This window comes from Lactuca virosa, chromosome 3 (assembly GCF_052849685.1).
Source record: "Lactuca virosa cultivar CGN04683 chromosome 3, Lactuca_virosa_CGN04683_v6, whole genome shotgun sequence".
NCBI lineage: Eukaryota > Viridiplantae > Streptophyta > Magnoliopsida > Asterales > Asteraceae > Lactuca > Lactuca virosa.
In genome coordinates this window covers 395,838,787-395,851,604 of record NC_136428.1, presented here as the reverse complement: position 1 = coordinate 395,851,604, position 12,818 = coordinate 395,838,787, and positions in this window count along the sequence as shown.

The following is a 12,818-nucleotide window of genomic DNA, read 5'->3' as shown; positions in this document are numbered from 1 at the left end:
AATATCCAATTAACAATTGGATCTCGATCCTTAATCAAGAATATAAATTACTTGTCCAATATCCAGCGTAAAAGACCATTTTACCATTTTCTTACTTGGCCAAAAACCAATGCCCAACCCATTTACTCAACAAGCCCAATTTCCTAAATGGCATCCCAAGGCCCAATATGGTCCAACTTCCTTATTGGGCCCAAAAACCAACATGGACCTAATTCCAAGAAATCCCAGAGTCTATCTGTAACATCCCAAAATTCAAGTTCAAAAATTTCATTTTTAAATAAGTTATTATAAAACCAACAGCATAAGAAAACATCCATAATATCATGACATGTCAAACCAAAGTAGAAATAATCAAAACGTGTTATCATGAAACAATATCAGAGTGTAATCCCAAGGATCTCATGTGCGGAAAACCATAGTGTGATGCGCTGCGATCAAGCCGGCTCCTTTCTTTTTAAAGCGAAGTACCTGAAACCAAACTGAAAACCGTAAGCACAAAGCTTAGTGAGTTCTCCCATCACACCACATACCATACAACCACGTAGCATACGTACTGCCGGGCAATTCTTGGGTGCCCGACCTACCCATGTCAAGCCACTCTGGGGTGCTGACTACCCGTGTCAAGCGATTCTGGGGTGCTGACTACCCGTGTCAAGCCATTCTGGGGTGCTAACTTACCCTCCAGTCTATCTCAACCGGCAATGGGGACTATTTCACCCCCTACTACTATCAAATCATAATCATACTGGCATAATCATGCTATCATAATCATAATGTCGGAATCATACTATCAAGCATTCCTGGGGTACTGCCCTACCCTTCGGTCCTAACGACCAAGACGAGGGACTATTCCCTCCTACTACCGCTATCACATAAAGCATATCATACTGGCACATAAAGCACATCTAGTAATAACAACCTAGATAATTATCACACAGACAATTATCTAAGACAATCCCTGCGGGTGGGCCGGCATTGTCACCGTAGACCCACCTCTACTGGAAGGTAACTCACCTCACACTGCTGAAGTCCCGTAGACTCAACCCCCCACCGCTGAAGTCCCGCACACTCAACCCCAGCTGCTGGATGACAGATTCCTGAACTGTCAACACCAAAATAACACCCAATTAGTAATTGGGTTCCAATACATAACCATAAGTCCATGCTTGGGGGTAGAAGACTAATCTACCCCTAACTTGGCTTGATTCAAGCCCGAGGCCTAATCCAAAGACCCAAAAGTCAAACTATGGCTTAAAGCCCAACATATGGCCTAATTTTCCAAAATTGGGCCCAATCCTTTACATGTCTTATTCAAAGGCCCAACCAAAAAGTCCAGTCCAACATTTGGTATTCTAATGGCCCAATATCTCATAATAATAAAGGCCCAAACTATGGCCCATCTATGGCCCAATTTTCCAAATTGGGCCCAAACCCCTTACATGGGCCTTACCCTAGGCCCATTAAATTATTCTAGTCCAATTGCTTGACTTTAGATGGCCCATTAATAACCCAATCATCAAGGCCCAATAAAGAGGCCCAACAATAAACCCAAGTGAAATTAGGGTTTCACATAAAATGACGATTAGGGTTAAGTGTTTCTCACTTAACCCATTAAGGACTTAATCCTCTAAGGACTTAATCCATTAAGTCCAATATTGCTTAGATTAATCTTTGCCAATGATTATTATTTAACATCTAGAGTTATTAAATAATTCCCGTGTGTCCCGGTTAATTCCCCAAATTAGGGTTTTATTGGCATTAGGGTTTTCAATCCAAATATTATCCCATTTATCAATTTGTTGGGCTTTTAGGTCAATTAGGGTCCATTAGACCCATTAGGGTTTTCATTAAACCCATTAGGCTTCATTGGGCCCATTAGGGCTTACAAGGCCCATTAGGGTTTCAAGCATCCCAAACAAATCAAACTCAACGAGGCAAGTACACCACCGCCCGACACGGCGGCCGGTTGAGGCAGGAGGCGGCAGCCACCACCCTAAGGTGGTGGTTTTCAATTTCTTTCCATTATTGCATTTCGTTACAATTTACAATGCCAATCTGATTAACACACGCACCCACACTAATCTAATTAAACCCACGCACACACAGCCACCCTTGCGGTGGCCGGTGGTGGTAAGTTGTGGCGGCCAACATGGCCGGCAGCCATGGTGGTTCTTCCTTGGTTTTTCGGCAGCACCAATCTGAGACACCCTCAAGCTTGCGAGACACGATTGAAACACACACACCTAGCACAATATTGCAACAACTCACATGCCTAAACACATAGCAAAATTTGCATGCAGCCACCTTCCACGGTGGCTGGTGGCGACGGAAAGAAAGGTAGATGGCGGGGGCGACGAAATACCTCGGAATTAGCGGACAACAGTGACGTTGATGATGGCAGCCACCATGGCCGGCTGCCATGGTGGGTCTTCACCCCTTTCACCCGATAAAACCCTCCCCCCCACTCACGCCATCGCATAATAACCACGAACCCGACCACCATGTCATGGTGGCATACGGCAGAAGCAGGGCGTCGGTGATGTTGAGAGACCTCCGGACGGCAGCGACATTGGCGACTTCAGCTTCGACGAGTTCGGCACATGACAGAAGCAACCCCAGCACCTCCGGTCTTCCTGGCTGACTCACGTCGACAGTACAGCGGCGACATCAAGCCTCGTCGGCAACAATAGGGGAGAAGGTGGCGGCGAAGGCTGAATGGCAGTCTACAAGCGAACGGTGGCAGTAACCCACGCAACCTCATTTGCTCGACGTTAGGGTGGACATATGGTGATTGCTCCGGTGGTTTGGGACTCCAGCCGAGGTGGTGTGTGTGATTCAACGGGAAGAGGATAGCGGCGCTGGTGATGGGTGATGAGAGAGTGGCGGCTGGAACCAACGTCCCTAGGGTTAGGGTTCCTTAGGATTATATACCCGACATCCATTAAACCTTTGCCATAATACCGAGATCATTCCTCCCCCTTCTCTTTTTCTTTCAAATAAGGTCCATATGTTAACCTTTTAACCCCCAACCCTCAAAACTCTTACAAATTGAGTCTGAAATTTACCATTTTAACCCTTGCTTCCATAATCTATCCATTTTAAGTCCCAATAATTTTCCGAGTGGTCCTTCTCTTCATAAATACTTACCTAACCAATCTGGAACTTACGTTTTAACCCGCGACTTCTAAAATTGCAACCTTTGGCTCCCGAAAACCAACACCATGCTATATAATTATTGATTTTAGGGCTACTATTCGTTCATTAATTTATTTATTTACCTAATAAATATACAGAGTGTTACAACTCTCCCCCACTTAAATTAGATTTCGTCCTCGAAATCATTTCTTACCATCTCTTATGCGCCGAACCACTCAAGTAACATGGTCACCATCCTGGGCACACCCTAGCCTTCCCAGGGTAGTTGTGACCAATCTTCGCAAAGCCCTAACATCTGCAGGTGAACGATTTCTTCACAAAAAGATCACATCTACTTCGTCTGAATTCCTGGCAGACCACTCATACCGAATCATTATCGTTGGACCCAGTCCACTTTATCCTTCAACCGGCTACTCAACTTTCAATAACTTGAGGTTTCCACTATAATTCAGGGTCACAAGCCTAATTATCTCTGCATGTCAATTATACTTGGCCAAGGCTCAGCTAATCCTGCTGCGAGTGACTTGTCAATTCCCAATCAACCAGCTATTCCGTTCGTATTTGCAACCCAAAACACAAATACTAATACTGCCCAAACGTTGAAATTGCTCGAACACTGAACTGCCTGAAGCAGTATGCTGCTACATAGTTGCTTCCCAAAATCTATCAAGACCTCCCTCGTCTCAATTCATTCGTAATTCAACTGAATTTTCGGGTCCCGGCCTGATCGCTGAGCTAAAAGTACTCCCACCTAGTCGTTTCACACGACTTCTGAACAAAATCCTTCTCTGGACTAGTTGCCACTAGTTATCATGTCACTGAGGCTCTAACAACCTCCCGATCCAACCGATCATGTTCATGCGTCGAATCCTGATGTCACCAAATCCAAGGCTAAAAGTGATTGCCACCTAACCAATGGTAGCTTTATATAACAAGAAACCTTAAGCAATCCGTTGCTTCCCTGATCCCATAACTGTAGCAGCGCTCCTACAATGTCACACCCCCGAACCAGACGGCGGAAATGTCTGGGGGCTCGTGTGACTAACAATTGAATAATCATCACAATGAATATACATGAAGCATAACACATTCATCACCAACATTACATAATACAACTGGCATTGTTTACATCAAGTACATTGTTAAAATACATAAGTTCAAATTGTTCAAGTACGATAAGTGATGTTACATAAACAAAACCATACACTTGCATATCTTCCAGCTTAACGATTACCTGAGAATACAAGTTATTTTGAAAACGGTCAACATATATAATGTTGGTGAGTTCATAAGTATGTTTGAGTAAAAGTCTTTGTATCTTTCATAAAAAAAACCAGAAAATCCGATATTTTCTGTAAAATGTCTGAATATATTATGAAAATCAAGTATAAATGCATGTGTGAATTACATAGTTATAGTTTATAAAAGAGTATTTTAGTTTCATTGTATTGTGAATAAATGATAAATGTATATGAATAATTCCCCCAGAAAATCCGATATTTTCTGTTTTATAACAATGTCTAAATTCTTGTATGGTTAAATAAGTCGTTTAGTATTAACGCAATCAAAGAGTTTATCTTCAAAAGGTTATCTTTTGGTATTCAATCCCTATATGAGCCGTTATAACCATGCATGATAATTACTAGGTCGCCCGTCTTGGTATTTTTCCAAATGTCGGTCTTGACTAAGGATGTTGTCGCCCTAGACTGGCCTAGTCTAGGTGTAGCGAGCAACTAAGGCGTGGGGGGTCACCACGTATAGATCTACACACAAACTCCCGCTTACCTACCAGGAAACTCTAATTATAACTACATGCTACGATTGTACACTCAGTGGTGCCAACCGACAAGTCTCACTAGATTCTTAACCTCTTTTTGTATTATGTTTAATGTTTACGTATTCGTGAGATGTTTTTGTATTCGAAAGGTACTTGAATAAATTTACAGAGTTTTATGATTACATAGGGGTATCGTTACGGCTTACTAACACATGAAATTTCCATTCCAAGCCCTATTTGTATGAAATTTGGGCACAAAGGCCCAATCACATGTAAAAGGGTAATTTAGGGCCAATAGGTATGTAAATGGGCCACAAAAGCCCAATAAACATGTAATCCGTATCTTTGGCCCAAATTAACATGTAAGGGGGGCCACAAGACCCATTAAACATGTCATGGAAAACATTGGGCCCATTTCACACTCAATTGGGCCCTTAGGGCCCAATGGCCAAGAAATGTGAGTATTGGGCCCAATAAATAGTTTTTGACGTATTTCGTTCGTTCGTTTGGATTGATGATAAAAGCTTTCATTTTGTAAGAATGACATTTTTGGCCAATAATACTCAAATCTTTAATTAAGGCCTAAAGTTTTGTAAAAGTGACACTTTAGTCCATAATTTATAAAAGTTTGCAATTTTGTCCCAAATGTCTGTAAATTTACAGTTTTGACCCAAAATGTTATATTTTCACATTTAAAACCCTGTTTCGCAGAAAATTACATTTTCAGCCCCTTTGTTTGTAAAAATTTAAATTTTCGGCCCAATTTTGGAAAACTTTACATTTTTGGTCCAATTTGAAAATAAATGACATTTTCACCGCTAAACTTGGTTTACTTACATTTGTGACTCAAACTTTGGCCAAATAACATTTTTAAAGCTCAAAACCTCATTTTTTCGCAAATTGAGCCCAAAGGCCGTGAGGCCCAAATGTTTGGCCCAATAAGCTTAAATTTGCATTTTTGACCCGTTTAAAAGCATATTTAGCATAAGAATACCTTTTTATACATGTAGGACCTGTTTGGCCCTTATAAAATCAGAATTTTCACTTTTTACCCTTATATTTTGTTTTCTTGACAATTTTGACCTTTAACAAGTTTTTTGTTGAATTCTTTTGCATCTTAAACATGTGTGCACCTTTGGCTTGATAATATGATGTATATGGTATTGTAATTCTTAGATCTTTGTTACATAATTCTTAAAATTTTGAGATTCACTAAGATCTAACACATTTTTACCAAATAAACTAAGAATTCACACAAAACATGTATATAACACATAGATCTACACATTTTACTTGTATTCTCCCCCAAAAATCATATGAAAACCGAAAACAAGGGGGTATGAACTCACCTTTGCTTTGATGTTTCGGTTTTGAAGAAGAAGTGGAAGAGATTTTTGGTCCTAAAACACCTTTGTTGTAGATCTCGAGCTTATGGAGGTTTCTAAGAGTATGATCACCAAAAATGTTTAGAAGAAGTGATCTAACATTAGAAAGGAGTTATATAGCTTGGATTTGTGAAAACTTACCAAGAAATGATGTTATTCTTGTGAGAACCCTCTTGAACACAAGTAAGATTTCAAGATTTTGGAGGAAGAAGGATAATCTTTGAGTGTGTGTGTCTTTGCTCTCGGCCATAAGTAGAAGAAGAGAGGGGAGAGAAGGATGAGGTGACTTGCATGGAAACATGAGATAGCTTGCCTTGTTACATGGTAAGTAATATGGAGGTGGCACCTCCAAAGTCAACTCACCCCCTTCCATTTCATTTTTCATTTTTTTTTGTTAATGATGTTGGGTCGAGGGTCTTTGGGCTAGGAGGAAGGAAGATGAACCAGTTTGGCCCAATTCTTTCCTTGGTTCGAAATTATGAAGTCCATAGAGAAGTTTTCGGCCCATTGGGCCTTTAGGGTGGTTCACGGCCCAAATGGCATAGAAAGTGGGTTTTATGGCTCACTAAGGTTAATTGGATTAGTTATGGCCCAATAAGGCCCATTAGGGTTAGAATGAATCATTCTAGGCCCAAATGGTCCAAAATATTTTAGATTTATGGATTGGGTCCAATTAGAATCCAAATTAGGGCCTCTAAGTCCAATAAAGTTGAATTGGGTGCTTATTGGTCCATTAGGCCCAATAAGGAACTCCTAGTCCAAAATGGACTTAAACCATGGATCTTAGGGCTTCAGACTCTTTGATGAATATAATTGATGAATCTAACTGAGCATTGATTGAGATTTACTTAAAGTATATGTTTTACAATTGTTGATTAGTTACACAGGAATAGAATTTCCTAGCTAAAATTGCCAGTTGTGACATCATCCCCCCGTTAGAGGGAATTTCGTCCCAAAATTCTTTTGAAAACTAGGATTGTGAAGGAAGGAATAAGTAAGGGTACTTTTGCTTCATCTGGTCGTCATGTTCCCACGTGAATTCCGGTCCGCGTTTTGCGCTCCAACGAACCTTCATGATCGGGATGCGACTTTGCTTTGTACGCTTCACCTCACTATCCATAATCTCGACTGGTTCTTCGACGAACAGGAGGTTCTCGTTTAGCTCGAACTCTTCCAAAGGGACGACAAGGGTTTCATCTAACAGACACTTTTTCAGATTTGAGACGTGGAACACTGGCTGTACGTTGCTGAGCTCGACGGGTAGCTGCAGCTTGTAAGCCACTGGACCAATTCGGGAAAGAATCTCGAAAGGTCCAATGTACCGCGGGTTCAATTTTCTTCTTTTCCCAAATCAAATCATTCCTTTCCAAGGAGAGACCTTTAACAGCATGCGATCCCCGACTTGAAATTCTAGGGCTTCCGCCGCTTGTCAGCATAGCTCTTCTGTCGGTCTCGCGATGCCTGAAGACGAGCTTTGATTTGGACTATCTTCTCGGTTGTTTCACGAATGATTTCGGGTCCTGTAAGAGCACTGTCTGTAAATTGCCCTTTTGCTGGTTGAGTGTCACCCACCTCGGCCCAGCATAGGGGCGATCTGTATTTACGACCATAGAGAGCCTCGAAGGGAGTAATCTTGATGCTCGTATGGTAACTGTTGTTATAAGAGAATTCGATCAGAGGCAAGTGGGCATCCCAAGATTTTCCAAAGTCAATCACGCAGGCTTGTAGCATATCCTCAAGTGTCTGGATGGTCCGCTCACTCTGCCCATCCGTCTGCGGGTGGTAGGCGGTGCTCATATCTAGCTGTGTTCCCATTGCCTTTTGAAGTGATTGCCAGAATCTTGAAGTAAATCTGCTATCTCGATCCGAGATAATAGATACTGGCACTCCATGGAGTTTCACGACCTCCTTGATGTAGATTCGGGTCAGCTTTTCCATCTTGTAGGATTTTTTTATTGGCAGGAAATGAGCGGATTTTGTCAATCTATCGACAATTACCCAGATAGCATCCAATCCGTCTGCTGTCTTTGGCAATTTGGTCACGAAGTCCATAGTAATCCTTTCCCATTTCCAGTCGGGTATCACTGGTTGTTGTAGTAGTACCGAGGGATTTTGATATTCTACTTTCACCTTGGCACAAGTAAGGCACTTGCCCACGAAAGTGGCTATCTCTGCCTTGATATTAGGCCACCAATATTGCTGTTTGATATCCAAATACATTTTATCTGATCCCGGATGAATAGAACATCGCGTCTTGTGTGCTTCATGCATGACTATCTCTCTGAATCCCCCAATTTTGGGGACCCATATTCTATTCATGAAGTAGTGGGTTCCGTCGTCTTTAACTTCAAGCTTCTTCTCCATTCCTCATAGCAATTCACTAGCGAAATTTTCTGGCTTCAATACGTCCAATTGAGTTTCCTTGATCTGTGAAGCCAGATGAGATTGGATGGTGATTGACAGAGTCTTCACACGACGATTTGAATATTCCTTTCTGCTCAGGGCATCGGCTACCATGTTAGCCTTGCCGAGATGGTATTTGATCTCACATTCATAATCGTTTAACATCTCAACCCATCTTCGCTGCCTCATGTTTAGCTCCTTTTGATTTAGAATGTGCTGGAGGCTTTTGTGGTCTGTAAAGATGGTGCACTTGGTACCATAGAGGTAGTGCCTCCAAAATTTTAAGGCGAAGACCACCGCCCCCAATTCTAGATCATGCGTGGTGTAATTTACTTCATGCGTTTTCAGTTGTCTGGATGCATAAGCAATTACCTTCTCTCGTTGCATGAGGACACAACCTAAACCTTGATTCGAAGCATCACAGTAAACTATGAAGTCTTCGGTTCCCTCCGGTAAGGATAGCACTGGAGCACTACAGAGGGCTTGCTTTAAGGTTCGGAAGGCAAACTCTTGCTTTTCGGTCCATTTGAAGAGTACGCCTTTTTAGGTTAATGTGGTGAGGGGTTTGGCTATCTTGGAAAAGTTCTGAATGAATCTTCGGTAATAGCCTATGAGACCCAAGAATTGGCGAACTTCTGTTGGCGTTGACGGAATTGCCCAGTTTTCGATTGCTTTGATCTTGGAGGGGTCCACATGTATTCCTTCCTGACTGCCCACATGGCCCAGGAAGTTCACACTGCAGAGCCAGAACTCGCACTTGGAGAGTTTCGCGTAGAACTTTTCAACCCGTAGGGTTTCTAAAATATGTCGAAGGTGTTGGCTATGATCTTCTTCACTTGGAGAGTACACGAGAATATCGTCGATGAAAACAATGACGAATTTATCAAGGAATGGGCGACAGATTCGATTCATGAGGTCCATAAATGCAGCGGGGGCATTTGTTAGACCGAAGGGCATTACGACGAATTCGTAGTGACCGTATGGAGTTCAGAAAGCAGTCTTAGAAATGTCCTCATCTCGGACTTTGTGTTGATGATAACCGGATCTCAGATCTATTTTTGAAAAGTAACTAGCTCCTTGAAGTTGGTCAAATAGATCATTAATTCGTGGAAGTGGATACCGGTTTTTGATGGTGAGTTTGTTTAATTCCGTATAGTCGATGCACATCCTGAAGGATCCGTCTTTCTTTCTAACGAAAAGAACCGGAGCTCCCCACGGCGAGAACTTGGGTCTGATGAATCCTTTATCCGGGAGTTCGCCCAGTTGGCTTGATAATTCTTGCATTTCAGCAGGGGCCAACCTATAGGGTGATTTGGATATTGGAGTGGCTCCAGGCACTAGGTCGATTCGGAATTCGATTTGTCGCTCTGGGGGTATTCTCGGAAGATCTTCTGGAAACACGTCTGGGAAATCACATGCCACGGGGATGTTGCGAATGCTCGCTTCCTATTTGGTTTTGTCCACCACGTGAGCAAGGAATGCGTAGTTCTTCTTTTGTAGTCACTTTTGTACCTTGATACATGAGATAAGGCGAAGGTTTACGCCGGTTTTATATCCGTAGATTATTAGGGTTTCGTGATTAGGAAGATGAAGGTGAACGGCCCCTTCTCGTGACACATAATATCGGCATGATGGGGGCTTAACCAATCCATGCCGATGATCACATCAAAACTCCTAATATTTACAGGCATTAAGTTTATTTGGAAGGTGTAATTGTTTAGTGCTAACATACATCCTATATAGATATCTTCAGTTGTTTCTGATTTCTCATTAGCCATTTCCATCGTAAAGGCTTCGTTGAGCTTCTGGGGTTGTTGATTTAGCAAGTGTTTGAATTTATTACTAACAAAACTTCGTTCCGCCCCACTATCAAATAGGATGCATGTATACGAGTTGTTAAGTAGGAACGTACCGGTGACAACGGCTGGGTCCTGCACTGCTTCACCCTGACCCATTGTCAACACTCTCCCTGCTGCTCTTTCCCCTTGATTGTTCGCGTTGGGGCAGTTTCCCCTGAAATGCCCAGTCTTCCCATATCCGTAACAGGTATAGTTGGCTCCAACATTGGTGTTGTTGTTATTGTTGTTGTTGTTGTTGTTGTTATTGTTGTTTGTCACCTGGTTCTGTGGGAGTTGAGTCCTAAAATACTTTGCTGTATGGCCCTTCCGGTTGCACCTTGTGCAACTCATCTCTCTACATTCTCCGTGATGGTGGAAGTTGCATTTGTTACACTTGGGAATAATTCCTAAATACTGCTTTGAAGCATTTGGCGTGGATGAAGCTGGAGCATGTGGTGTGGTGGTAGCTTGTGTTGCAGCATGGATAGACACTGTTTGTTGCTTCTTAGATGATTCCAAGTTTTGCTTTCCCTTTCTCTTGTTGTTTCTCCTTTTCTTGTTCTCTTCTTCCTTCTTAACCTCCGTTTCCACTGTCTTGGCACCCTTCTTATTGCCATGATCGTACAGTTTCTTGGCCAATCTCTTGGCGCTATCAAACATCTCAGGGTTTTCCGCAATGACATTCCCTTGGATAGGTGCAGTCACTCCCCAGATAAACCTCTCAATCTTTTTCCCTTCTGAGGTGATCATCCGGGGACACAGAAGGGATAACTCGCTAAACCGGGATATGTATGCGTCGATGTTGGAGTTTTGAATTGTGAGGTTCCACAACTCTTGTTCCACCTTTTGTACCTCACCTATAGGACAACATTCCGCTAACAACATTTCCTTCATCTCTTCCCAGTGAATCGCGTTTGCCACCGGGAGTATCATGGCCTCCACATGGCCATTCCACCATGAAAGGGCTTGGTCGATGAACGTGCATGCTGCGAACTTGACCTTACACTCATCCGGACATCCGCATAATTCGAAGACGGATTCTACCTTCTCGATCCATCTCTTCAGAGCTATTACGCCTCCTGTCCCATTAAAGGTCCGAGGTTTGGCATTGGCGAAATTTTTGTAGGTGCATGCTCGTGCGGCTCCATGGTTTATCCCTTGATTGGTGCTTCTGACTCCCTGCCCGTTGCCTTCTCCGTTGTTTCCATTGCATATCTGCGCAAGTGCTGCAGTGACCGGAACAGACACTGTTGCCTGGAATGCAACCGAGTTTATCTCAGGTGGGGTCGGTGTTGCGTTGTTTCCACGGGTGGGTCTTTGAGGCATCTTTCTGTCATGGAATGGAAAGATGTTGAGTGCCTATCGTTTTTCGTGTTTGTGATCCTATAGACTAGGGGTATGGTGTGTGTATTTAATAACTTTCATGCATTAACATTAAAACAAGGAAAATAAAACACATAGCAGGCGACAAGGTCATGATAAAACATAAAGCATTTTCATTAATACTAATAGTTTTGATACATGAAAATTTTCCAAAAGGCATGCAGTACATGAGAAAATATAAAATCCAGCAGCATAACGACCCTATGAGTAGTGTAATCACTTAAAGATAGAGTCGGTAGTACATAGCATAGTACGCCTAAGAGAAACCTAATACTAACGATAGCTACTGCTGGTCCTAGTCATGGTGGGATGTGCCAGGGGGTGGTGCTGAGGAAGTGGATGCTCCCTGAAGGCGAGCCACCTGTCGCTCCGCGTCTTGAAGTCGACTCTCCCACCTCACTTGCCTCATGTGGAACTCCCGGATAACCTCTCGTGTTTCCTGCTCCGCTCGCTCAACCCTAGTCCGCATCTGGTGCATCTGATCGGCGGTGCTCTGAGCCAGATCGCCAGTGTCCCTCAATCGTCTCACCATGACTGAAGTGCTTGGTCAGCCGGTCCTCCATCCTTCAAGTCATAGAACTCGCGAGCCATGCCAAACGGGGGTCGTTGTCCCTGTTGTCTGCTCCATCTCCAAATGTCGATACCCCATGGAGGGGTAGGGCCGTTAGGGACCATTCGGTGAGCTGGCACCCTCACTAGGTATGGTGGGTCGATGACTACAGACTCTGTGTCTGAATCATCGTCGTTGTCGTCACCAGACTCTTCTTCTTCAATGTCTACCACAGGTTCCGCAGGTCCCCCTTCGATTTCTTCTTCCGGTTCCTCCTCTTCCACGGGGTCCTCTGCAGGTTCCTCGTCGGACTCCTCTAGCCATCC